The sequence below is a fragment of the Heterocephalus glaber genome, unplaced genomic scaffold (assembly GCF_053883595.1).
Source record: "Heterocephalus glaber isolate CG9 unplaced genomic scaffold, H.glaber_assembly_v1.0 deba00000546, whole genome shotgun sequence".
Taxonomy (NCBI): Eukaryota; Metazoa; Chordata; class Mammalia; order Rodentia; family Bathyergidae; genus Heterocephalus; species Heterocephalus glaber.
This window is the reverse complement of record NW_028258147.1, coordinates 8,934,767-8,957,902: the sequence shown is the minus strand read 5'-3', so window position 1 is coordinate 8,957,902 and position 23,136 is coordinate 8,934,767. Positions and strand designations below refer to the sequence as shown.

The window sequence follows — 23,136 nt, the reverse complement described above, 5'->3', positions numbered from 1 at the left end:
GTTTTCCTTTGCATCTCTCAAATGACCAGTGATGTTGAAGATTTTTTCATGTATTTATTTGCTATTTCTACTTCTTTGTCTGAGAAATGTGTGCTCATTTCAGATGCCCATTTTTGGATTGAGTCTTTAAATTTGGGAGGTCTGATCTTTTTAAGTTCTTTACAGATTCGAGATAGTAGACCTTTGTCTGAGGAAGAGCAGGTGAAGATTTTTTCCCACATTGTGGGTTGTCTCTTCACACTGCTGGTGGTTTCTCTTGCTATGCAGAAGCATTTTAATAAGAAGAGATCCCACTTGTTGATTGTTTGTGCTAGTTCACAGGCAACTGAGGTTTTATTCATAAAATCTTTTCCTACACTGATGACTGCAAGAGTTCTACCTAACCTCTGTTCCAGGTGACTCAGTGTTTCTATTTTAATATTGAGATCCTTAACCCATTTCGAATTTAGTTTAGTGCATGGTAAGAGATATAGATCTAGTATTAATCTTTGGCAAGATGAAACCCAATTTTTCCAGCACCATTTATTAAAGAGGCTATCTTTCTTCCAGTGAGGGTGTTTGGCTCCTTTGTCGAAGATGAGATGGCTGAGTGTGTCTGGCGTTGTTTCTGCATCTTCTAATCTGTTCCACTGGTCCTCAAGTCTGTTTCTTTGCCAGTACCATGCTGTTTTTATCACAGTAGCTTTGTGGTATAGTTGCAGGTTGGGGATTGTGATAGCCCCTGCCATGTCTCTGTTACCTAGAATTGCTGTTGCTATTTTGGGTCTCTTCTTGCTCCAAATGAATTTTTGGATTGTTTTCTCGAGGTCTATGAAGTATGCTGCTGGGATCTCAATTGGAATTGCATTAAATCTATATAGCAGTTTTGGAAGTATGGCCATTTTCACTATATTCATCCTTCCTACCCAGGAGCAGGGGATGTCTGTCAATTTTCTGATATCATCTTCAATCTCTCTTTTCAGAGTGCCATAGTTTTCAGAGAAGAGGTCTTTGATTTCTTTTGTTAGGATGATTCCTAGGTATTTCAGTTTTTTGGATGCTATTGTGAAAGGAATTATTTGCCCTATTTCTCTCTCAGTGAGTCTATCATTGGTGTAGAGGAATGCTATTGATTTTTGTGTGTTAACCTTGTAACCAGCTACTTGACTGAATTTTGTTATTAAGTCTAGAAGACTTTTGGTGGAGTTCTTGGGGTCTTCTATATAGAGAATCATGTCATCTGCAAAGAATGACAATTCGACTTCTTCATTTCCTATCTTTATTCCTTTTATTTCTTTCTCTTCTATAATTGCTGTGGCTAATGTTTCCAGAACTATATTGAACAAGAGTGGTGATAGTGGACATCCTTGTCTTGTTCCTGATTTGAGTGTGAAGGATTTCAGTTTTTGACTATTTAGTATGCTATTGGCTGTTGGTTTTTCATAGATGGCTTCTATCAGTTTGAGGTAGAGACCATCTATTCCAATTTTTTGTAGGGTTTTTATCATAAATGCAGGTTGGATTTTGTCAAATGCTTTTTCTGTGTCTATGGAGATAATCATATGGTTTTTGCCCTTGGCTCTATTGATATAGTCTATTACATTAATTGATTTTCATATATTGAACCATCCCTTCATCCCTGGGATGAATCCCACTTGATCAGGGTGTATGATCTTCTTGATGATCTTCTGCATTCTGTTTGCCAGTATCTTTTTAAGGATTTTTGCATCTCTGTTCATTAGTGAGATTGGCCTATAGTTCTCTTTTTCAGTTGGGTCTTTCTCTGCTTTGGGGATCAAGGTGATGCTTGCTTCCAGGAATGAATTTGGGAGTATTGCTTCCCTTTCAATTTCATTGAAGAGTTTCAACAGTAGTGGCAGCAGTTCCTCTCTAAATGTCTTGTAGAATTCAGCAGTGAAGCCTTCAGGGCCCAAGATTTTCTTAGTTGATAAGTTTTTAATTACATTTTCAATTTCATTGATTGATATTGGGTTGTTCAGAATTTTTAGGTCTTCTTCGTTCAACTTTGGTAATTCATATGTATCTAGGAATCTGTCCATTTCTTCTGTGTTGTCCATCTTATTGGTGTATAGGTTCTGGAAGGAGGTATTAATGATCCTCTGGATTTCTACTGGGTCTGTTGTAATTTCACCCTTTTCATTCCTAAATGCATGGATTTGGGCCTTTTCTTTCCTTTTTCTGATAAGTTTGGCTAAGGGTTTGTCAATTTTGTTTATTTTTTGAAGAACCAACTCTTGGCTTCATTGATTTTTTGTATCATTCTCTTAGTCTCCATTGCATTGATTTCTCCTCTGATCTTTATAAGTTCCTCCCTTGTATGAGCTTTGGGGTTGCCCTGCTCTTCTTTTTCTAGAAGCTTGAGGTTCAGCATCAGGTTGTTTAATTGGGATCGTTCTGTTTTCCTAATATGCATATTCACTGCTATGAATTTCCCTCCTAAGAGTGCTTTCATTGTGTCCCATAGATTCCGATATGTTGTATTGTCATTTTCATTGAATTGAAGGAACTGTCTGATTTCTTCTTTAATTTCATCTGTGACCCATTGGTTATTCAGAAGTGTGTTGTTCAATTTCCACATGTTTATGAAATTGTTTAAGTTTCTTTTGCTATGGATCTCCAATTTCATCGCACTATGGTCTGATAATATACAGGGGATAACTTCAATTCCTTTGCCCTTACTTAAACATGTTCTATGTGTGAGTATGTGGTCTATTTTGGAGAATGATCCATGTGCAGCTGAGAAGAATGTGTATTCTGATTTTGTGGGGTGGAAGACTCTGTAAACATCTGTTAAGTTCATTTGTTCAAGAGTGCAATTGAGTTCTAGTATTTCATTACTTATTTTTAGTCTAGTTGATCTATCTATTTGTGACAGTGGGGTATTGAGGTCCCCCACTACAATTGTATTAGTGCATATATGACTTTTCATGTCCGTTAGTATTTGTTTTATATAGTTGGGCACACTAGTGTTTGGTGCATAGATATTTATGATTGTCATCTCTTCCTCTTGGATTGTTCCCTTTACAAGGATGTAGTGTCCTTCTTTGTCTCTCTTAATCAGTGTTGGTTTGAAATCTACTTGATCTGCCAAGAGGATAGCTACTCCTGCTTTTTCAGGGGTTCCTGTTGCATAGAGTATTGTTTTCCACCCTTTAACTTTTAGTCTGTGAGTTTCCTTTTGAATTAAATGTGTTTCTTCTATGCAGCATATTGTTGGATTTTGCCTCTTGACCCATTCTGCCAGTCTATCTCTTTTGATTGGTGAATTGAGACCATTAACGTTGATGGTTATAACTGAAACGTATTGACTTGTCATTGGCATGACTTTTTCTTTTTGTTGGGTTCTCCCCCTTTACATTGAATTTCTTGTCATGCCAGATGGGTTCATTCTGCTTTTCTTCCTGGGGTTGTGATCCTCAATGTCTGTTCCTATGATATTGTGTAAAATTCTTTGGAGTGCTGGTTTGGTATTCATGAAGTTCCTAAGGTGCTCTTTGTCATGAAATTATCCTATTTCTCCATCCATTTTGAAAGATAGTTTTGCAGGGTACATCAATGTGGGTTGGAGGCTGTTTTCTTTTAAGGCTTGGAATATGTCACTCCAAGCTCTTCTTGCCTTGATGGTTTGTGTTGAGAAGTCTGCTGTGATTCTGATGGGCTTTCCTTTGTATGTGATTTGTTTCTTTTCTCTGACTGCTTGGAGAACTTTGTTTTTCTGTTGAGTTTCTGGAATCTTAACAACTTTATGCCTATGTGTAGATTTTTTTTGATCAAGGCCATTTAGAGTCCTATATGCCTCACTTATCTGTATGTCAAGTTCTTTTCCCCTGCTTGGGAAGTTTTCTGCCCTTATTTCTGTGAAGAGGTTTTTTATGTCATCTCCACTTTCTCCTGTTTCTTCATTGAGCCCAATCAGTCTTATGTTATTCTTCTTTGCATCATCTAGCAGCTGCTGGATTGATTTCTCATGTTCCCTTATAATTTTGAAGCAATTTTTCTTTTCCTGGTCACTAATTGCAATCTTATCTTCTATATCTGAAATTCTGTCCTCACATTGGCTCATTCTGCTGTGTAGACTTTCCATGGAGTTTTTCATGTCCTGGAAATCTATTTGCATCTGTTTTATGGATTCCATTTGTTTCTTATGTTGGGATTCCATCATGTTCCTGAGCTCCACTCTAGATTTATTAATCATGTCTTGCACTAGGGGCACAATTTCTCCTGTTATGTGAGAAATTATTTCTGATTTCATTTTTTCCAGATCCGCTTTTGTTGCCAGTTCAGTGGGTCCAGGTGGTTGAGTATCAGAGTGTTCCATCTCATTTCCCTTTGGGGTTGCTGTAGGTGATCTGGAAGTCTAGTTTTTAGACTTATTTATGTGTTTTCTCATTTTGACTGGGGCAGGGGGCTGTTAGCGCCTGCATGGATTACCTCCTCTGAGCTGGGTGAGGTGGGACAGGGGCTGCGAGCAGTGGTAGGGATGGTGACCCAAATGCCCTTTCCTGTGGGCTGGGAGCAGCAGGAGGGATGGTGGCTGGGAAACCCCTACCTTTGGACCAGGAGCAGTGGGATGGTGGCTCAGAAGCCCCTTCCTCTGGACCAGGAGTAGTGGGACGATGGCTCAGAAGCCCCTTCCTCTAGGCCGGGAACAGTGGGAATCAGTACCTTGGTCTGATGGTCTGGTGTCCTCTGTGTCTTTGTATTGTGGAATCAGGTGGCTGCCTGTCTGCAGTGGGGTGATTCGGTGTCTTCTGCATGACTCAGGACCTCGGTAGAGCATGCACAGACCTGCCTGTCTGCAGCGGGCTGATTGGGCGTGTGTTCTGTGCGACTGGGGACCTCGGTAGGGTGTAGGCAGACTTGCCTGTCTGCAGCTAGGTGATTTGGTGTCTTCTGCATGACTCAGAACCTCAGTAGGGCATGCACAGACCTGCCTGTCTGCAGTGGGCTGATTCGGCGTGTCAGTTAACTGATTCTTAAAGTCCACATTATTTTAACTTTTCTTCATACTGATCACTATTTCTATTATCACTAATGTACTAGACTCTGAAAAGTTATAAAGACTTTTATATTCATTACCCGGGTCTCTTAAAATGTTCAAAAGTATAAATATACATATATTTACATAAAATATCCAGATATATTAGTACGCATAAGCAATTTACCTCCCCTAGTCAAGACTACATCATAATCAATATTGAACTCATTTTCCCATACCATCTTACTGGAACTTTAGGCCACTAAAAACATCTTCATTTAGAAATACACAGAGCACAGAAGACAAATCGTTTCAAAGATAACAGGCAAATAAGTGTTAAAATGGTCCTATATTTATATGACATTTACTTCATAAACATTTATAGCATTTGCTAAGCTAAACATTGTTCTTAACCTTTTATAAATATTAATTCATTTAATCTTTATTACAACCACTTGAGTTAGGCAGTTTTGTTTTTCCCATTTTACATATGGGAATACTTCAATATAGAGACTCTATCTTGCCCAAGTTCCTAGAACTAACAAACAGCAAAGTCTGTTTTGGGGATTTTGGATTTAAAGACACTAAAGTCCTTCATTTGAAGAAATGCCAGCACAGGTACAATGGGCACTTCAAATTGAAAATAAAAGCATATAAACCAAGCTACTATAACAAAACACTTCCAGTAAAACTTTACAGCAAGCAATTGCCAACTAGCACATTGCTCTAGACAAAAAAATAATGATGTTATTTGTGCAAAGGACATCAAAATGGCTTGTCAGTTTAACAGGATTTAGGTACATCATGAAAACCTATCATGTACTACTTTAAGCATTTCCAGCAAAATTGCTACAGAAGCTCTTAAAGCACAATAATTTGAACTTAACTAGACATATTAGCCAAAACAAACTATAACTTTTCTAAAAATATCTCTTGTTTTTATAAGTGAAAGAATTTGATTATAAAAGTTTTACTAATTTTTGGAAAATAAAATTGTACCAAGATATGGTGCTTTATTTGCTTTCATGCAGTAACATTCACTTGTCAAATTGTTAATTATGTGCCCATTGTGTGACAGGAACTCTCTTGGGTGTACTTGTATGAATCATGCCAGCAGGACCATATTTTTTAACCGGGTTAGTAATGCCCTGAGTTTTGTCAAATTCAATAACATTGACAGTAATTTCTTAGTATATACAGCAAAAGCGGAATCTTAGTTGATATAAATAATTCTATATTTCATAAATAGATGGAAGGAATACATGTAAATATATGCTAATTCATATATTAGTTCATGTTGTTTTTAACTGTGCATTTTGCATTTTTAGCTAACTTAACCAGTCAATTCAAACAGTCAAAATTGACTTTGGCATTTAAATAGGGTGGGTAGGTCCATAACATGAGAGCAATGAGTGGTCACCAGAAGACCAGTTCTCTCCTAGATCACAAACTCTCAAAGATAAGAATCATAAGTTGAAGCTCTCAGGTTTGAAGTATTTTCTGGTACAAACTATGCATCAATATACAATTGTTTGAATGAATAAATGACTCCACACATTAATATCCAATTGTTGGAATGAATAAATAACTCTACTTAGTCTCTCTCCAATATAAAACTATATCCTATCTATTAAAATGTTAAGATGTACCAGATATAAAGGCAACTATTTGCTTATTACCGTTATCATATTAACTCTTCCTAAATGCAGAGTTCATACTGAAGCTCCTAAGGCACGAAAATTTAAACCTAACTTGATTAATTAACCAAAACATGCTTTAACTTTACTAACAGCTATTCATTTCAGTTAAATTTCCTTAATTCCCTTAACCTTTAATCACTGATTCTGGTTTTTAACTTTCTTGTTATCTTACAGATCATTATTATTTAGCTAGAGGTTAACAAAATAATAAATTAAAACTGCTTCAAAGGTTACCAGTTTAAATTATACTATAATGCATGATTGTTTAAGCTTAGCTCCTCTCCATAACTTAGTAAGATAAAATCTACACCTCCAATAATACTGTCCTGGATACTTTATACTTTGTTTGTTTTATCTCTCAGCTAACCCTACCTGACACCAGGGGTCAGGATGCTGTCCCTCTTTCTTGACATCATTACTCCCTGACAGGATGCACATACTGTACCTGCTCCAGGAATATGTTCAGTACAGACAATATATATCTGCAAAAAATGGAAGGTTGGAAAACTGAACCAAAGTTTCCCAATGAAACATTATTCTTCTTTAATCTCCCCATCCCAATCACTACCTTTGAAATGTACCTACCTGATAGCACTGGCATTGTGTCAACCTAAGAGTCACTCCCTGACCCAACCTCCTTTTCCTGTAGCTAATCTAAGACCATTTAATGCTGACTTTCTTGGTTCTCTTGCAGCATGGGTTGGGTCTGTTTATATCTAGACAAACTCTAAAAATCCAGCAGAGTGTTTTCTGGAAAGAATTTGATTTTTTGACTTTAAACAAGGAGAAATGTGGCTAGCATTGTCACTTCTTCCTTCTTTCTATCCTGAATATATGATTTGTGGATCTGCATTATACATTTTGCAGCTATGAAGCACAAGACATGAAAATGAAAAGCAAATTCATTGGGGACTATGGAACAAAGGTTAAAACAGGATTTTTGACTAATTAAACTAATACAGGCAATCCCCTACCTGCAGATAGTTTAGTGTGAGGGAGGAAAAAAAAGACTTGTATTGAAGTTACTGTTACAGCCAAATGCCTCCCAACTGAAATGCTGGCTAAGGCAGCCATTGAAACTGATTCTGTCTTTTATGAACTGTGTGACCTTGGACAAGCTATTACATTTCTCTAAGCTTCAATTTCTCATCTTTAAAATGGGCATAATCACTACCTTAGGATTACTGTGAGAAATAGGAATTGATGCATGGAAAGTACATGGCAGAGTATTACTCAACATTAAAGATACACTTTAATATAAAAATATAAACACATAGAAATGTTTTTAAATAAATGTGGTTCCCCCCCATTAAAATTATACAGCAAGGATGGTGTAGAATTCAATTCTTTATAAAATAATTGTAAGATAATGCCATTTATGTTTATGGTTTGGGTCAAGTTAATGTAGTTAATATAACCATATATAGATATTGTGATTATTAAATATTATTTAAATATTGTGATTACTCCATAAATGTGTGACTAAATTAGGTGGTACAAATATTAACTAATAATCACTATGTTTTATTGACTTTTAATATTATCTTATTTATAGTCACAGAAGATAAACTATTTTCTCCACCACCAGATTAGACTGAAATGACTGGCAATGGCTCCACAACTGTCACCATCTCACTTGGAAAACCGAGACACTGTGAGGATCAGTGTTTCATTTATTAGGCTATTATGAGGACATTATGAGGACATTCAAATATTTCTCTTAGAACACTGGAGAAAAGAAATCTTTTTTATATATATTTTTGTTTTAGTCAAAAACATTTTAGCTTCACTTCAACAAGATCATTATCGTGTTTCTCTTTGGAAGCTTATCTTACAAGGCTGGTAAATGACTTGTTCCTCAGCCTAAAAACTTTCCATTTATAGCTTTCCATTAAGCCTCTTAAAGTTAGGTATTTATGCTAATTAAAAATTTAAAAGTCAGCCTCTTTCATGAAATAGTTTTTATTAATTCACAAAGAGATTATAATTTACACTTCTAAATCCTTTTTTAAAAGATTTGAGTTGAATTACAACAAAGAAATAAATAAAGATTGCTAAAATAAAACATACCAAAGTATTGAAAAAGAGGAGACAAATACAAAAATCACCATGGTTGTGATTATACAAAAAACAAACAAACAAATAGCTCTGAGCTTCCACTAGACTAAGGCAAAAATGGAAATATTAAGCAATTCTCATTATTTTATAGAAAATGCCTATAATACTTTTCTATATGAATACTAACTGTAGTCTTGGCACTAAATTCAAGTAAAAATGTATCTCATCATCTTTCTTCAAGGAAAATTAAGTTTCATAATATAGCTTTTTTGTCAATGAGGTTGAGTAGTTGCTTTGAACTTTAATAAAAGTCAATAGCATGACATTAAACCAGTAATTTTTAAATTATCTTTAGCCATGATGCCTGGAAAATTTTTGTATGCAGTAGCTCAAAATATAAAATAGATAAATAAGAACTCCTCTAATCAAAACAGTTAAAGGGCCTGAAGCTACCATAACAGCTGATTATAAAATCAGGGTAAGAACAAAAATAATGTAGCCAATAAACTGATCATACTGCTTTATTTAGTTACAAATATGAAAATGCAAATAAAATATCCTACAGCTCTTGTGCCCTTGTGCTCTCCTCTTAAGACTATGGGCCAGGCAAGAATATCTACTCTCATCACACCCACTGAGCACTGTGCTTGGCGTCCCAGTGCAATAAAGCAGAGGGAGAGAGGAGAGTTAAGGCAGGCATGCAGATATGAAAGCAAGAAGCAAGACCATATTCAGTGACAGGTTACATAACTGGGCATTTAGAAAATCTTAAGAATCTACCAAAAACAGCCCCTAGAACTACTAAATTCATTAAACAAGGTTAAGGATATAAGATTAATAAACAGTTATTATTTTTATTTCTATATATTAACTGGCAACTAGAAATGAAACGAACAGTCACAATAGCATCAAAAAGCATGAAAGACTAAGAAATAAATTGAATAAAATGTGTGTATAGACAGCACATTGAAAGCTGCAAAAGATTATTGAGAAGAATTAAAGATAAGAACATTGTCACAGACTTAATTGTGCCCACCTAAACTCATATGTTGAAGCTCTAACACCCATGTGATGGTATTGGAGATGGGAGCTTTGGAAGTTAATACAGTTTAGATGAGTCCATGAGGATGAAGGCCTAGTCACAGGATTAGTGCTCTTACGGAAAGATACACCAAAGAGTTTGCACTAGAGATCTCTCTCTCTCTCTCTCTCTCTCTCTTCTCTCTTCTCTCTTCTCTCTCCTGTCTTCTTCTCCCCCTCCTCCTACCCCCCTTCTTCTTCTCCTTCTCCTTCTCCTTCTCCTTTCTCCTTCTTCTTCTTCTTCCCCCTCTTTTGCCTCCCTCCCTCCTTCCTTCCCTCACCCCTTCCCTACCTCCTCTTCCTGTCTCTCTCCCTCTCTCGGTGCATACACAAAAAGTTATGTAAGCACACAGTGAGATTATGATCACTACAAGTCAAGATAAGAGGCTTCAGAATGAAATTTACCCCACCAGAACCTTGATCTTGGACTCCTTAGCCTCCAGAACAGTGAGAAAATAAACATCTGTTGTTTAAGTCTCCCAGTGTGATATTGGTGTTTTATGGCAAACTGACTTAACTAAGACAGAGATATATCATGTTCATAGAACCACATATTCAAAATTATTAAGATTTAAGATATAACTTTATTCCAGATTGTTTTACAAATTCAGCACAATCCCCCCAAAAATCACAGCAGCTCTATATGACTGAGGAATTTCACTCCTAGAAATATATCCAAATTAACTGAAAACAGGAATTCCAATAAAAACTTGTATCATTGCAGCATTATTTACAATAGCAAAGTTAGAAACAACTCAAGTGTCCGTGATTAGATGAATAAATGAGGCAGTTGTGGGATGTATGTTCAATAGAATTTATTTGGCCATGAAAAGAAATAAAGTTCTGATTTGATATTACAACATGGATGAATCTTGAAACCATTATGCTAAGTGAAATAAATCAGACACAAGAGGAAAATATTATATGATTCCAGTTATATGAAATACTCAAATTCATAGAGAAAAAGTAAATTAATGATTCCTAGGGGCTAGAGAGAGTGAGAAGTTATTGCTTAATAGATACAGAGTTTCCATTTGGAGTAATGGAAATGCTTGGAAATAGTTGTGGCAGTTGCACAATATTGAAATACAACTAAATGGCAGGTATGTTACATATGCCTATAAAAACTTTATTTACAAAGCAAAATCCCAGGAGACGTTTTCAGAGAAATCTACAAGTTGACTATAAAATATAAACCAAAATGTGAAAGACCTAGACTAGCTCAAATAGTTTTGGGAAAAAAATAAGTTGAATAATACACATTATCTAAAGATTCATTATGGTGTTTCAATAGTCAAGAAAGTGTAGCATTGGTGTAAAAGTAGACATATAGCTCAATAGAACAGAGTAGAGTGTTCAAAAATAGACACTTATATAATAAACTAGTTTTTAACAAAGTATTAAGGTAATTCAATAGGTAGAGGAGTCTGCAATGAATGATATGGAACAGCTGGATCTACACAGGAATAAATGAACTTCGACTTCCCCCTAGATCATACACAAAATTAACTCAAAATGGATAATATACTTCAATGCAGAAACTAAAACTACAGTGTACAATTCTTAAAAGGAGATAACTTTATAAAAACCAACACAATAAATTATATCAATCAATTGAAAAATACAGAATATTATATACATATAACAAATTACTTTTATCCAGAACTTAATAATCTGCAGCTTAATAACAAGATGACAAAAACTCATTTTGAAATGTCAAAATACTGTAACAGACACTTCACAAAAAAAGCAAAGATCCACTTAGTGTAACAAAAAAATGCACAAGTACATGAACCATAAAGAAAATAAAAATTTAAACCACACTTCCACCCTTGCAAACCTATTAGAGTAGCTAATGATAAGATTAAGCCAAGTGTTGGTAGAAAAGAAAAATGGTGGAATGACATTATAAAATAGTTTGGAAGATTCTTATAAAGTTAATCATATGTCTGCTATATGACCTAACAATCCAAAGAGTAATGAAATCATACCAATGTCACACTTATTCACCATAGTCAATAAAAGAGTTAAAAAACTATCTATAAATATGTGAATGGATAGCCAAATTGTGATACATCCATTCAATAAAATACTATTCAGCAATAGAAAAGAATATCATTACTATTATTACATGCAGTAACATGAACGAATTTCAGAAACATTTTGTTGGGCAAGAGAATAAATTGACAGTGTATCATTCCATTACATGAAACTCTAAAACAGACAAGACTAATGTGTAGTGACATGACATGAACCAATGCTTCTTTGAGTGGTTGGTAGGAAAGAGAAGCCAGTGCTAAGTGGCATGAGAAGCCATTTTATTCAAGTCATTAATTTTATTGGTACCTTTTAGATATACAATATGATGGCATTCATCCTTGGGAAATTGCATCTTTACATGATATATCTTGGTTCTTATTTTTTCCCCATTCCCCTGCCCTCCGTTCAACCCCTCCACCCCTCCCTATTTCAAAGACTTTGTTTCCATTTTTTCCTTTTCTTGTATTTATTCCTCTCCCTTCTTTCCTTTCCCCTATTACCCCTTCTACTTCCCTTCTGCTTTGGTCCTTTTCTTCCTATTTCACATTATCTATTATACATTTTGATCCTTATTTACACTTTCAGTTTCTCACAGCAGAGAAACTATTCAGTATTTAGATATGTGTACCCTATTCATTTCACTTAAGAGTATGGATGAGAGGCCACTGTTATGTGTTTGGAAATGTTCTGCATTTTGATGGTGATGATGGTAACATGGATGTACACATTTGTCAAAACTCATCAAATTCTATAACTTATAATGGGAACATGTTATTAAATGTAAATTATGTCTCAATAAAGATTTTTTAAGCAGAAATAAATATACTACACCCATTACTTAATCTACATTATGCACTCGAGGTTATGAAAAAATGAATCATCAAAGCAATATAGCCAAGATCACCCACAGGGAAGCTAAAGTGTGGGTATGAATTAAGTTTGAGGGTGAGCAGAATTTCAGGTAAATGTCAGCAGTAGAGTAAAGCTTTCTCTCATATCCAGCTAGGAAATGTCCATATTCTTTTCGGCCAGCAATGTACCTATTCTAGTTAAACAGTTGGAGAGTCAGGAAAATGACTACATGGCATCTTCCTCCTAAAATAAGTCAATTACTCTTGCCATTGAGTCCCTGAAACCAGAATTTAGGAAACCTCTGCCATGGCCAGTTCTCCAAATCCCTTTTCTCCAAGGTGCTCCCTTAAAAATTTGTCTAGGCTTCAACTAGGAATAATTTTAAAACACTGAAAGCATAACAAAAATGGCTGTCTGCATATTATTTTGTGTGCAGACATAAATTCATTCTGTGGCCTTTTCTAATTTTCTCAGTGAAATTCATTTTCTCTGATGATCTTAGAGGTAACTACTAATACTAATATTATTACCATTGTTCTCAAGTTTTCTATGTTCTTAAATTGCAAATCCCCATAATCAACAAGGAGACCAGAATTAAGGTCTAAAATCTGCATTTAAATATCTGCCTCATGATTCTAATATAGATAGCTTTCAAACACTAACAAAGAAATACTATTCTGATGCATTCACTGTTTCATTGCTTACCCAGAGACACTTAACTTTTTAGTTGTCCAATTTAGGTTGGAGTGAATTGCCTGACAGATAGATCATAAGCAAATACATCATCAAAGTCAAACAAGTCATTCTCTACTTTCTACAAATTGTCCCTCGTGATGATATAACATGATCATTTTTGCATGGGACAATAAATAACTGGTGGTTGATCATTGATTCTATTAAACAAATTTTAAATCCAAGTGACATTGATTCCATAAACAGTAATATTCAAGGAAAATAACTCATAAAGAATTTTTACAATTACCTCCTAGAGAATGGCAACAGGATTGCCTAAAAGAATGTGAAATAGTTGGCAACTATATATTAAATTTCTTCTAAGAAAAGGTGTGAATTCTTTCAGGTGGCATCCATATGGAAAACCATTTTCACTCGCATAAAGTCTATAATACTTCTTCCACATCAACAGAAGAAAGGGAGGACATTTTGTGCCAAGAAATTCTGCAATTTGTACACTGGAAGAATACTACTGCAGCTTTTGTAGCTCTTCCTATTATGGGTAACTATGTAGCATCAAATAGAAAAACATAACTAAACTACAGAAATTGATTGATGGAGAAGTAATATGTCAAAATCTAAACTCTGGACAATGGTAGACAGATTGAAATTTTTCTACTATTATATCTGCTTTTGATCTTAAAAATGAGCAATCCAACTTGAGCCAGCATGGGTCATCATGGCACACGAAGATAAGTAAATGAAAGAGAACTAGAATGATAACAGAGAAAAGACTCAACGACAACCTGCTAGAGATACCATCTTAGTCTCGCGTGGTTACAGGTTTCAGTAACATCTTGATGTTAACCACAGAACATGTAGATATACCTACACCAATTTATTTATAGTCTTCATTGTATATTCCTAAGTTAATAAACTACTTCAGTTTAAAAATTTTATTTGGCTGGCGGAGGGATGCTCATTCTCAGTCCCTTTAAGGACTTTATAAGTCTGTGCATTATTTTAAAAAATATATTCAAACTAGGTAAGTCTAATAAAAAAATTATTATGATGATCAGATATGAGCACTTCTTTTTACTAGTGGCTCTTAACTTTTAAGAAAGATTTTTAAGAAACTCACTGTGAATTCTTTACTCTAATAAAATATATGAGTATGAATTCACTTAAGCCAAAGAACAAGATGATAAAATAACAAAATATAAAAAAGAAAGAGGTAAGGAAACAACGTGAGAGTCAAAAGGCTACTATTCATAAAATAAATAAATTAGTGAAATCAAAGAACTGAATAGGGGCCTGGGATTTGGCTCAGTGGCACCACGCCTGCCTTGCAAGCACAAGGTCCTGAGCTTGATCCCCGGTACCAAAAAGAAAAAAAAAAGAAGTAAACAAAGTTGAAAACTGAGTTACTCACTAAAGGAAACATTTGAGAAAAATTACAGTGCATGAAGTCTGAAGTTTAAAGATATAAAAACTAAACTTATTAAAAAGTAATACTATATGTATATGAAATGCTTCAAATATTTAGCTATCAGGGAACTGCAAATCAAAATTACATTAAGATTCCATCTCAACCCAGTTATAATGGCTACTATAAAAAATTAAAAGTTATAAATCCCAGCAAGACATGGAGAGAAAGGAAACCTTATACACTGTTGGGGCTGAAATGTATATTTGTACAACCACTGTGGAAAACAGTACAGAAGTTCCTCAAAAACTTAATAATAGAGCTAATATATGATCTCACTATATCACTCCTGGGTATTTATCCAAAGTACAGGAAGTGAGCATCAAAATAGATACCCGAGTACTCATGTTTCTTGCAGCATTCTTTTTTTTTTTTTTTTTTTTTTGCTATCAGGGATTGAACTCAGGACCTTGTGCTTGTAAGCCAGGCAGTGGAACCACTGAGCTAAATCCCTGGCCCTTGCAGCAGTATTCTTTTTTTCTTTCGGTACCGGGGATTGAACTCAGGTCCTTGAGCTTGCGCAGCAGGCGGTGAAACCACTGAGCTAAATCCCCGGCCCCTTGCAGCATTATTCTTAATAGCCAAACTACAGAATCACCCTAGGTGCTCAGAAACAGATGAATGGATAAGCAAAATGTGGTGTAAATAAACAATGGAATACTAGTCAGCCATAAAGAAGAACGGAATTATGTCATTTACAGGAAAATGGATAAAATTAGAGGTTATCATGTTAAGCGAACTAAGCCAAATACAGAAAGACAAGTATTACCTGTTTTCTCTTATAGATGGAAATCAAAATAATTTTTTAAATTTTCAAAACCTGAAAACAGAAGAAAGACAATTGGGAAGGGGGAAGAAAACTAGGGGGTAGAGAGCAAGAGAATGTAGAAGAGAGGATGGACTTGATCAAAGCACAGAGTAGTATGTGTATGGAAACATCACAATAAAACCATTAATTTTGACCATTGGTATGTGTTCATAGTCATAATTTTAAAATTGGGGGGAGTAATTTGTTGAAAAGTCAAAATAGACATCACAATAAATTCAATATAAAAAGTATAAACAGATGTAGTACTACAGAAGATTTCTGATTTTAAGGGAAAAATGTACACGAAAGGACACAAGGAAGTCCAGGAAAAACTGATGAACAGTGAGCAACTCTATAAAAGTACTTTCACAAAAATATTTTCCTCCAATGATATGGTTGAATAAAAGTCCTTCAAAGCTCCAAGTGTGAGAGACTTGGTCCCGAGGTGGTGCTTGGGGAAGTCGTGGAACCATCAGGAGGTGGGTGCTGTGATGTCCTTAGATTGTGGGGTGCCATTCAAGGAGACTCCAGGACCAGAACTTCTTCCTTGCTCTCTCTTCCTCCCTAGCCATGAAGGGACACTTTGCCTCCCTGAACACTCCTTTCCATTGTGATCTGGCAGCCTCACCAGAGGCCTAAAAGGAACAAGTCCTCCCAACCATGGACCAGAACGTCTAAAACCTTGAGCCAAAACAAACTTTCTCTCTTTATAAGTTAACTATATTTGGTATTTTGTTATAGTGACAGAAAGCTAACACATCCACCCTCGAGGCTGAAGAAAAGTAACTTAGTTATCAATTTCTACTATTCATTCCTCTAACTATACATATAAACTCAGATTTCCAGAATGAGAGCCATGGAATTTGTAATGATTATTTTAGGGAAATGAAATTTTAGGGTGACTTTTACCTTTTTTGTACTTTCCTCTATCCCTTATATATTTATAATGAATGTGTATTACTCTCACAGAGGTAATAGTCATTGCTAATATTTTTTTATAAATGAAAAAAGGAAGGAAATGACAAAAGAAGAAAGAAGAAAGGAAAAGACTACTGATTTGTCAAGAATCACTTTTCCAGCTACCTAATCATTACAACAGGTGAAAGGAGTGGAAGAGGAAGAGGAAAAAGAGGAGGAGGAAGAAGATGAGGAGGAGGAGGAGGGAGGGGGAGGGTGAGGAGGGTGAGGAGGAGGAGGAGGAGGAGGAGGAGAATGAAGAGGAGGAGACCATTATTCATTTTGCACTGATCATAAATCATACATATGGTATGTGATTCCCTGGGAATTTCTGTTTATACTTGATATATTAGTATTTTACTGTCAGTAATTTTTCCTGATATTTTTCTCTAATTTGAAGTATCTGAAAGAGAACTCTATATTTGTAGAGGCCCAACTGTGCTGCTGATTAAAAGAGGCCTGTGTTCCATAAATATTTACATTCTGCTCTACAAGAACAGAGAAACAACTTGATGTGCCTGTTGCTTTCCCACTTAAACAGACTCTACTCAAGAAAACAATTGTGGCTCATTTTCTACATCTAATTATCTTTTCCACCAAGTCTCTGGTTGAATGTCAATTCCCTGAAGACACAAACTGTGCTTCTACTTTGTTCCAGATGAAGTCTGCTTTTGTATGGTGGAAGTACTAAAAAAAATTTTTAAAAAAACATTTTCAGCTAATTGATGGTTATGATATTGTTTTAATCCCCCTAAGGCCAGTCTGTGAGCTGTCTTAACCAGACATAATCTGCACTGTGCTGCAGATCAGACTGACTCTGCCAAACATTGTTCTATTTGCAATGAGTACTACACAATTACAGTACCTACTACATTCCCAATCACTCCCTTCCATTTCATTTAGAATTTAGCCACTAGTTCACTGCCTACCTCTCCACCACTACTTCATTTTCTACTTTTAGTAATTCCAATATTCCTTGATATGACTTCCTACTCTGCACTCACTTACCAAACTCAAACTCCATTGAAACCCAACTTTCTATCTACTCCCCATCTGCACCCCAGCAGCTGAAAGTAACTGAAGAAAAACACTCACTGATCTTATTAAAATTTTTAAAAAGAATTGTAAGAAAAGCCTTCATTATCTTACAATCAATTTAGGATCACTGCTATGGTTTGGACAAGTGTCCCCCAAAAACCCATGTATTAAAGCCTTGGCTACCTGGTGGAACTATTGGGAGATAGTGGCAACTTTGAGAAATGGTGCCTAGTGGAAGGTCCTCAGGTTCTGTGAGTTGTGCCCTTGTAGAGAATTATGGGACCCTATTCTGCTCCTGTCTCTTTGCTTCCAGGATTATGATATAAGCAATTAGCTCTGTCAAAGGCTCTCACCATGATGTGCTTCCCTCACTCCAAAGCAATGAGGCTGCCTGATCTTGGACTAGAACTACAGAACCATGAATTAAATAAACCTTTCCTCTTCATAAGTTAATTGCCTCAGGTGTTTTATTATAGTAAGAAGAAATCAACTAGTACAACCACAATTTTTAAGAAAGACTTCATCATCACTAGCATTCTTCTGCTTCCATACTAAATTAATTTTCCATCTCTGCCCAAAATATATTTCACTTTTTCCTCTCCCTTGAAACCTTCAATACTTCCTCCTTCTTCTGCTACTCACTTGAGACTAATGATACTGACTTCTATTGCACTATAAAATTAAAAGCAGCTAGAAGAAAATATCCTCATTTTTCCCATCACCATATCTAATCTAATTGCATCTGACTCATCTTTTTCCTACTGATATGATGGAAAAAATGTTCTTCGTCCATCTAAACTGACCCTCCACAGTACACTGAACTCCATCCCTTATAAGAAATCAGAATTTTGCTACTCGCATTCTTCTCTTCCTTTTCTGCCCCCTCTTGATACTTTCCGAATAATGTCCAATATCATGTAAAACGTCTCTCACCTTGAAAACTGGACAAAATAAGTTTCTTTGCTCTCATTTGTTCCTCCAGCTTCTGCTCCATTTCTCAGGTGCTTCCTTGAGAAAGAGGGTCTTGACTTTACTCATAATCCTTCTTTAATAGGTCTTAATCAGGCTTCTGTTACTACTACCACCCCAAAGAGCTGCTCAAATAAAAGTCATTAAGATCCTCCATCTTGTCACATCTGACTCTAAATTACTCAATTTCTCAAAAATGTTAACTTTATGAAAATAGCTTTCTTCTCAAATTATATGTTACACTGTATTCCAGTGAAGACTGTGTGCACTGGTTTTTCTCTTAATTCTTTGGCATCTCTTCCTGTTTCTGTTTCTGGCTCCTCCTCCCTCTCCTCTCCGGGCTCAGGCCTTGTCTTTCTTTCTTCATATTTATTTCTCCCTAGAATCTCATCACCTTCCATGGTTTTAGGTAATGACCAACTTTTTGATAGTTTCCAGTTCATGTCAACATTCTATAATCTCAAAGAAAAAAAAATGGAAATGAAATCTATGTAAATAGGGAAGGGTGGAGGGGGTGAAGGGCGCACAGGTAATAGGGAAAAACATAAGAACTAAGATACATCATGTACAGGTACAAGCACCCAATGATAAATGTAAACATATACCTAAAATGTAACAATAAAAGAATTTTTTAAAACACATTCTATAATCTCTGTGCTCCCTATTTTACTCTATTCTATTCTATTCATACTCTGTTTTCAGAATCTTACCTGAGCCCTAAGATCTAGACTCTTAATATCTTAAACTTTCACCTATTTAATATCTCCATTCAGATATCTAAAGTCCTCTTAAATAAACAGCCAAAGGAAAGCTTTTAATTTCTCTCTTCAACAAATCTGAACCTCCTCAAATTATCCTGTCTCAGTTACCAGCACCATCAATAACTGTTCTTCAAACCAAACATCTAAATGTAGATCTCTGGTTACTTAAAATCTTTGATCATTCCTTTTTCCTCAACCCCGACCCAAGCCATCAACAAATCTTGTCATTTTTATCCAACATTTACTATTTCCAATGCTATCGCCTTAGTCCAAACAACATCGTTTCTCATTTAGACAATGGTAATAGCATAAAAATTAGTCAGCCTTTCATTCTTGACACCTTTTAATCTATTCTCCACTAAATAATTAACTTGAACTTTTAAAAATATGGCTTAAAGTACATGATTTCCTTGTTGAAAACTGTAATAGGTGTCCATTGACGCTTGGTAAAATGAAACTCCTCCATAGCCCACAAGGCTGTACTTGATCTGCCCCTTACCTGGTCTTCAACTTGATCTCTTGAGCATTCATTCCAGCCACACAGGCCTTCTCACCTCCTGAGAGGCACTGGATTTGCATCTCTTAAGGAATTTACACATGCTGCTGCCTAGGACCTTCTCCAGTATCTTATTTACATAAGTGGACCCTCTTTGGCATTCAAATATATTCTCTAATATCACTGTTAAAAGAGAGGACTTCTCTGACAAGTTTATATAAAGTACTCCCATCTGTAGCCTCCTAACACTCTAAGTCCTCTTACGCTGTTATCTTGCCTTTGTAATACCTCATAATGTTCAAATTTTGTTTATTTGCTTCTTGGCTGTATTTATTGGTATATCTCCAGTGCCAAAACTAGTACAAACTTCACAGAGAGTGCTCAAGAAAATGTCCTGAATTAATTAATTAATTAAAAGCCTTTGCCTCCTGAAATAACCTAGCTGATTTGCCTAACTGTTGCTATAGAGATAGTAGGGTTTTGACAGTGTTACATGATAATTACTCTATCTCTACTCTACATGGGCACAGGGGAAAACATAATTGATTTGAACTACCTCCCTCTTCTCTGGGGTCTCTTAAGCCCAGAAGAATCCAGTTTTCCCATGCTGTCTTCCAACTGGCCACCTTCTCCATGTATACACAAGTCTCTGTGTGTTAGCGGTACATACAAAAACTGTAACACAAACTGTAGTATAAAAACAATATTAAAAAATGTCCATGGCCTTTTATGGTAGTAAAAGTATAATGGTTTCTACAGCTAGTCCATATTCTATTTCTTCAAAAATGTTAATCTTCCCATAAGAAAACATTTTATCCCTTAGGGAAAAATCTTTGATTCTTCCCATCACTCTGCTTTACTTTATATGAATAACTTTTTTCATCAATTTTACTATTAACTTTTGACTTCTAGCAATGTTATATCACTATTGAATTCTTTCAGACCACCATAGGGTAATATGCTAAGGATTAACATCTTAATAAAGGAGAATAACTTTTTTGCATTCTTAGAAAGCTCAAGGCCAAAATAATTTTCTTATAATCATTGTTAGGTACAGCTTTTTCATGGCTTTCCTGAAGATACCAAATGAAGCTAACTTCACACATAACATCAAGTATCTCTTACTTAAATCCATATACATTGCCATTGCTTAAGCAACTCCAACAAATTCCAGGACTCAGAAGTCAAAAGTGCTTCAATTCTGTTGTGAAGATACCCAATCTAAATGTCATTATAACAAGAGCTACTGTTAAAGCTCCTGAATTGCAGTACCTTCTGTGAATTTAACAAAGAATGTCAGAGCATTGCTAAGCTTCTACATTGCCATAAAACATATATTTATACCTAAAGGAGTCACTTTACCAAATCTTTTTTTCAAATTATAATAGGCAACCAGTTCTTGAATATCACCCCACACTGTCTGTTTGAATTAATTATATCTTTGGAATTGATCTTAAAGTATAAAGACAATGAAGCAAAGAAGAGACAAGCAAGGAAAACAAAAAGGTACAGTCATTTCCATTATTATCTTTCTGACAGAGGCTTCAAAGATATATTTGATTGTGTATTACAAAGAGTAAAGAACTTTTTTGCTGAAATTTCACAGGTAGACCCAAATATCTAGCCAGAGTTGAACACATTCATTTCAATGTTGACATGATAAACAGGAAAAACTTTACTCATAACCCTCATGTTGCTCCACTTTGTATCTGTCTGATTCAAGTAATGAGCTTTCTTTGAGAAAAATCTTAGAAACATATGGACATAAGGACATGAAAGAGAAGAACAGGCCAAAATATCAGCCATCTATATCTCAAAGTAAATTTATGCTTATAAATATATTACTATTAAAATCATTCATTATGCTTCAACACCTGGCCACTAAATTGTTTCAGATGCATTTGTGAAAAGTATGTGCTCTTCTCTAAATTATTTAAAACTGTTCACCTTTTTCATTAAAATGTAATCTCTCAGTTTGTTCAGATAAGCTATTAAAAGTAAAACATTTACCTGAGCCTTGTTTTTGTCTTGTAATAGAATTTCTGCTTTATTTAATTTAAATTTGTCATGTTTAAGCCAATTATTAGTACAAAAACTGTAATATACACAGTAGTACATAAAAAATATTGAAAATTTTCCATGATCATTTGATATATAACCTCTTTTTCCAATGATTATAAAGCATCAGTCATTGGTCATGAGGGAGTATTTTCCACGTTTGCAAGCAGTCTCCTATATAGTGTGAGTAAAAAGTATATCCAGTGCTCATCAAACATGCAACTGTTTTGACTTTTCAGTCTACCAAATATATTTCTACCTGCATCAGTGGTGTAATCATTTATGAAACTCTCATTAGGAAGCATTACATAATACATGGCACCATTGTCTCTGAAAGTTGTAAATCCTATCTTTCATTTGCCTTCTTTCTTGTTTAAATTTACCATGCTGAGTTTTGAACCACATAGCTTTTCCTAAAATGACAGGAGAGACCAGTGATATAGAACTTATAGGTTTTCTTTTCCATCTCTGCGCAAAATCAGTTTGACTTTGATTAAAGTGACTGGCCATTGGAGGTTTAACTAAATTGACAGACTATTACTTTACTGGTTAAGAAATCAATTCTTTCAATCTTGAGGGTTAAACCGATTGTGTTTCAGATATGACCTAAAATGATCTTTTTCAATTTTGAGATTACCAGTCCAAAGCAATCACTAAAGAATAAAGTACTTTAAAACTGATACACTAAAATTCATTATCTATAACTACAATATTAATTTGGAATTTTGGTCATTCAAACCTATTCTTTGCTGAGTTAGTTTCATATGACCTTAAAGTATTAATAATTGTTTTACTCAGATGCATATCATAACTTCATGGGCACTACCTAGAATGACATTCTCTAGGAAGCATTAATGATACAGAAAGTTTAAACCCAATTCAATGTGCTTATACTTAAATGACTTACTTGGTAGAACTTAAGTTTACTGCAGTAGAATGAAAGCATCACTCTAAACTGTGTTCTTCATTTTAAATGTGTATAAAGGAAATTGAAAATGAAGAGAAAATTTTTACTTAGCACAAAAATTATAGAGTACAAAAATTTTACATGTTATAGCCCTACTAACATGGAATTGTGAAAAAATGTGTTTTTCCTTTATTGAAGTTTATACTTGATTCAGTAAGAGAGAAATTTTCCTCTGAATTCTTTTTCAACTCTTATAACATGGTCAGTCACAAAACT

The 23,136-nt window shown here is 35.1% G+C and overlaps 1 protein-coding gene and 1 long non-coding RNA gene across 24 annotated transcripts in view; one reads left to right on the top strand and one right to left on the bottom strand.

Moving 5' to 3' along the window:
• Positions 1–23,136, bottom strand: part of Grm8 (glutamate metabotropic receptor 8) — an 867,398-nt gene that overhangs the window by 567,927 nt on the left and 276,335 nt on the right. The gene's annotated exons all lie outside the window — the stretch shown is intronic.
• Positions 1–23,136, top strand: part of LOC106010385 (uncharacterized) — a 72,776-nt gene that overhangs the window by 42,949 nt on the left and 6,691 nt on the right. For 6 of the 17 annotated variants that reach the window (XR_015448699.1, XR_015448701.1, XR_015448703.1 and 3 more), the window contains one exon: positions 13,787–16,815. The exons of 1 other annotated variant lie outside the window; for it this stretch is intronic. This is a non-coding gene — a long non-coding RNA (uncharacterized LOC106010385). 10 more of the 17 variants (XR_015448698.1, XR_015448711.1, XR_015448702.1 and 7 more) reach the window with 5 other exon arrangements.